Source organism: Hylobates moloch, unplaced genomic scaffold, assembly GCF_009828535.3.
Source record: "Hylobates moloch isolate HMO894 unplaced genomic scaffold, HMol_V3 SCAFFOLD_2, whole genome shotgun sequence".
NCBI classification, from domain to species: domain Eukaryota; kingdom Metazoa; phylum Chordata; class Mammalia; order Primates; family Hylobatidae; genus Hylobates; species Hylobates moloch.
In genome coordinates, this window is record NW_026652277.1 from 119,912,700 (window position 1) to 119,918,137 (window position 5,438).

The following is a 5,438-nucleotide window of genomic DNA, read 5'->3' on the forward strand; positions in this document are numbered from 1 at the left end:
GCATAATGGAGCTACATTGTATGTTATTTGTCTCCTTTCCCTTGCTGCTTTTAGGATTCCCTTCCTTATCCTTGATGTTTGGAATTTGTTTGATTATTAAATGTCTTGAGGTAGTCTTCTTTGGGTTAAATATGCTTGGTGTTCTATAAATTTCTTGTACTTTGATACTGATATCTTTATCTAGGTTTGGGAAGTTCTCTGTTATTTTTCCTTTGAATGAAATTTCTGTTGCTATCTATTTCTCTACCTCCTCTTTGACACCAACACCTCTTAGGTTTGCTCTTTTGAGGCTATTTTCTAGATCCTGTAGGCATGCCTGATTGTTTTTCATTCTTTTTTTGTCTCTTCCTCCTGTGTATTTTCAAATAGCTTGCCTTCAAGTTCACAAATCATTTTCCTGCTTCATCAGTTCTGCTACTAGAAGACTCCGATTCATTCTTCCATATGCTACTTTCATTTTTTTTGCTCTGTATTTTCTGTTTGATTCTTTTAATTATTTCAATCTTTTGTTAAATTAATCTAATATAATTCTGAATTCCTTCTCTGCATTTTCTTGAATTTATTTGAGTTTCCTCAACACAGGTATTTTTAATTCTCTGTCAGAAAGCTTACATATTTCTGTTTCTCCAGAATTGGTACCTGGTGGCTTATTTAGTTCATTTGGTAAGCCCCGTGTTCCTGGATGGTACTAACGCTAGTAAATTTCTGGCATTGAATAGTTAGGTATTTATTGTAGTCTTCACTCTCTGGGCTTGTTTATACCTGTCCTCTTGAACACACTTTCCAGGTATTTGCAATAACTCAGTTGCTGTAATCTAAGTAGTGTCTGCTTTAGGGGGCATCCCAAGCCCAGTGACACTGTAGTTCTTATAACTTGTAGAGGTACCACTTTGATGGTTTTGGTCCAGATCCAGGTTAATTCTCTGGATTACCAAGCAGAGACTCTTATTCTCTTCCCTTAGTTTCTCCAAAAATATCTGAGTGTTTCTCTCTCTTCTGAGTCACCTGAAGCTGTGGTTGGAGTGACACAGGCACCGCTGTGACCACCACTACTATGACCACACTGGATCAGACCTGAAGACAGCACAGCACTAGGTCTTACATTAGGCCTGCTGTAACCACTCCTGGATACTGCCTATATTTGCTCAAGGCCCTGGAACATCAAGATCAGCAGATATTAAAGCCAGTCAAACTATGTCCTTCCCCCAGAGTGACTGGGTTCCTCAGGCCCTGGGTGGGTCTTGACATGCCATCCAGGAGTCAGAGGCTATAGTCAAAAACCCTAAAAGTCCACCTGATGTTCTATTGTACTGCAACTGAGCTGTAGCTCAATCCACAAGACAATTCTTTGCATTCCTTCTTCCAATTTCCAAAGGCAGAGGAAACTTGCCCTATAGCCACTGCCACCACAGATCAGGAGTACTGCCAGGCTATTGTTGATGTTTTCATAAGTCACAAAGGCTCTTAAGTCAGCTTGTGGCTAATGCTGCCTGGCCTAAAACTCACCCTTTGGGGAAGTAGGCTCCCCACTCACCCAGGGCAGGTCCAGAAATCTCATTCAAGAGTGAATTCCTAGGATTGCAGGCCCCAAGAGCTCATTTGGTACTCTACCCCTCTATGGGCTTGCTGGTACCTGAAGCCAGCAAGTCTCAAAGGCTCATCTGAGGCCCTCAACCTAGTACCTGCATATTCCTGCTAGTTATTCACTGTCTTCAGGTAGCATATGATGACTGCTGCCAGGACTGCACCCTCTTTTTAAGGCAGTGGGTTCCCTTCTGGCCAAGGTTGCATCTAGAAATGTTGTCCAGGAGTTGGATCTTGTAACTGGGGCCTCACAACTCTGACCGGTGTCTGGTTCTGCTGCGGCTAAGCTTGTAACCAATATGCAAGAGGAATTCCTCCCCACTCTTCCCTCTTATCTCCTCAAGCAGAAAGAAGGCGTCTCTTTTGGACCTGTGTGCTGTGCAGCCTGCGGTTAGGGGAGAGGCAATGCCAGAACTCCTTTAGCTGCCTCACATGGTGTCCTAGCAGGTCGTGTGCCCTCCATCCCATCGGCTGTCACTGGGCCCAGTCCATCACTAGTACTCACCTAAGAGTTGCAGTCCTTATGGTATATTCTGACTTTCAAGTTTTCTAAGAGGCCTGGAGCGGTTTAGCCCTCAGTAGCAAGGTTTGCAAGAACTCAAGTTCCAATTGCTGGGACTGGCAATTCCCCATGGTTAAGGCTAGTTTAAATGCTACCTTCATGGGCATGGATCATCTGAGTTTGGTCTGGTCCTTCTGTCTGCTCTAACAGGACAGAACTGAGTTCAAGGCCTCACATTTGGGGTGTTCTCCCTTCCCCAGCTCCCAGAGACATTCTCCACATGATGCCACCACTGTCAGGGGTGGGGGACAGTAGCATCGGTGATTTGAGACTGTTTTTTCTATCTCTTCAATGCCTCTTTCAGCAATACAAAAATAAAACCAGGTACTACTGTTTTTTCCTATCTCTTCAATGCCTCTTTCAGCAATACAAAAATAAAACCAGATACTATGAATGGTCACCTGATTTTTTATTCTTGTATAGGTGCTTTTTCTGTGTAGATAGTTGTTAAGTTGGTGTCCTTGTGAGCAGGGGCGATTGGTAGTCTTTTATTGTCCCATCTTGCTACTATACATTGATTTTTTATCCTGAAATGTACTGAAGTCATTTATCAGTTCCAGGAATATTGTGGTGCAGTCATTAGCATTCTAGGCATGGAATCAAATCATCAGCAATAAGAGACATTATGATTTTTCTTATTTGGATGGCTTGTATTTCTTTATCTTTCTTGGTTGCTATGGAAAGGATTTCCAGGACTGTGTTGAATGGGAGTGGTGACAGTGGGAATCCTTGTCTTTTTCTAGTTCTCAAGGGGAACGCTTCCAGCTTTAGTTTATCCTCTATGATGTTGGCTGTGGGTTTATCATAGATGGCTTGTATTATTTAGAGGTATGTTTCTCTGATGCCCAGTTTTTTGAGGTTTTTTACTATGAAGGATGTTGAATTTTATTAAAAGCTTTTTCTTCGTCTATTGAGATGATTATATATGGTTTTTGCTTTTAATTCTGTTTATGTGGTGAATCACATTTATTGAATTTGCATATGTTGAACCGTCTTTGCATCCCAAATATTGCATCCCAATATTTGCTAGTATTTTGTTGAAGACTTTGCATCTATGTTCATCATGAATATTGGCTCGTAGTTTTTTTTCTTTTCGTTTTTTATTTTTATTTTCCTTTTTTTTTTATTGCATCTTTGCCAAGTTTGGTATCAAAGTCATGCCGGCTTAATCGAATGAGTTTGTGGGGAGTCCCTCTTCCTCAATTTTTTGGAATAGTAGGATAGGTGCCAGTTCTTATTTGTATGGCTCATAGAATTCAGCTGTAAATCCTTCTGGTCCAAGCCTTCTTTTTTATTTTGTTGGTAGTTTTATTATTATTACTTATTCAGTTATAGTAGTCAATATTGGTCTGTTGAGGGTTGCAGTTTATTCCTGATTCAATTTTGGGAGATTGTGTGTTTCCAGGAATATATCCATTTCCTCTAGATTTTATAGGCTGTGTGCATAGAGGTGTTCATAATGGTCTCTGGGGTTCTTTTGTGTTCCTGTGGGATCAGTGTAATGTTACCTGCATTTTTTTCTTATTGTGCTTATTTGGATCTTCTTGTTTCCTTTGGTAATCTAGAGAGTGGTCTATTGATCTTGTTTATCCATTCAAACAACCAACTCCTTTTCTCACTGATTCTTTGTTTAAATTTTTTGGTTTCAATTTTATTCTGTTATTCTTTGATTTTGATTATTTCTTTTCTTCTGGTAGCTTTAGGTTAGTTTTTTTTGTTTCTTTAGTTCTCGAATTATGATGTTGGATCTTTATTTTGAGATTTTTCTAACTTTTTGATGTAGGCATTTAGTACTATATACTTTCCTCTTAATGCTGCTTTTGCTACATCCCAGAGATTTTGGTATGTTGTGTCTCTATTTTCACTTATTTAAAATTTTTTTTTGCCTTAATTTTGTTGTTTAACCAGAATTCATTGAGGGGCAAATTGTTTAATTTCCATGTTATTTTGTGGTCTTTAGAGACTTACTTGGTAGTGATTTCTATTTTATTCTACAGTGGTCTGAAGGTATTGTTGGTATAATTTTGATTTTTTTAATTTATTAAGAGTTGCTAAATGACCAGGCATGTGGTTGGTTTTGGAGTATGTTCTGTGTGCAGATGAGAGGAATGTATATTCTGTGATTGTTGGGTGAATTATTCTGTAGATATCTACTCAGTCCAACGGTCAAGTGTTGAATTTAAGTACAGAATTTCTTTGTTAGCTTTCTGCCCTGCTGATCTTTCTAGTGCTATCAGTGGTTTGATGAAGTTTCCCAAGATTATTTCGTGGCTGTCTAAGTCTTTTTTAGGTCTAGAGGTAATTTTTTTATAGATCTAGGTGCTCTAATATTGGTTGCATGTATATTTAGGATAGTTAAATCTTCTTGTTGAATTGAATTCTTTATCATTATGTAATGCCTTTCTTTGTCACTTTTTACTGTTGTTGGTTTAAAATCTGTTTTATCTGATATGAGAATAGTGACTCTTCCTCTTTTTTGTGTTCTATTTGTGTGATAGATTTTTATCCAACACTTTACTTTGAGCCTATTGGTGTTGTTACATGTGAGATAGCACTCCTGAAGACAGCAGAAAGATGGGTCTTGTTTGTTCATCCTACTTGGCACTCTGTGCATTTTAAGTGGGGTGTTTAGACCATTCACATCCAAGGCTAATATTGATATGTGAGGTTTTGATCCTATCATGGAATTGTTTGCTTTGCGGTTTCTATTGTGTAGTTGCTTTATAGGGTTTGTGAACTACATGCTTTAGTGTGTTTTTTTGTGGTAGCAAGTATCTTTTTTTTTTTTCATTTCTATGTTTATAACTCCCTTAAGTATCTCTCGTAAAATTTATCTAGTGGTAATGAATTCCCTTAGCACTTGTTTGTCTGGAAAATATTTTATTTATCTTTCACTTATAAAGCTTAGTTTGGTGAGATATGAAATTCTTGGTTTGAATTTCTTTTCTTTCAGAATGCTGAAAATAGGCACCCAGTCTCTTCTGGTTCCTAAGGTTTTGGCTGAAAAATCCACTATTAGCCTCATGTGGTTCCCTTTGTACATAATATGACGTTTTTCTCTAGCTGCCTTTTTTTTTTTTCTTTAGCATTGGTCTTGAACAGTGTGGTGACTATTTGCCTTGGTGATGTTAGTTTTGCCTAGCATCTTGCAGGTGTTGTCTGGATGTTTCTTGAATGTGGATGTTTACCTCTCTAGCAAGATTAGGAAAATTTTCTTAAATTACTCCCTCAAATATGTTTTCCTGGTTGCTTTTTTCTTCTTATATTTTTCTCAGGAATGCAAGTAGTTCAC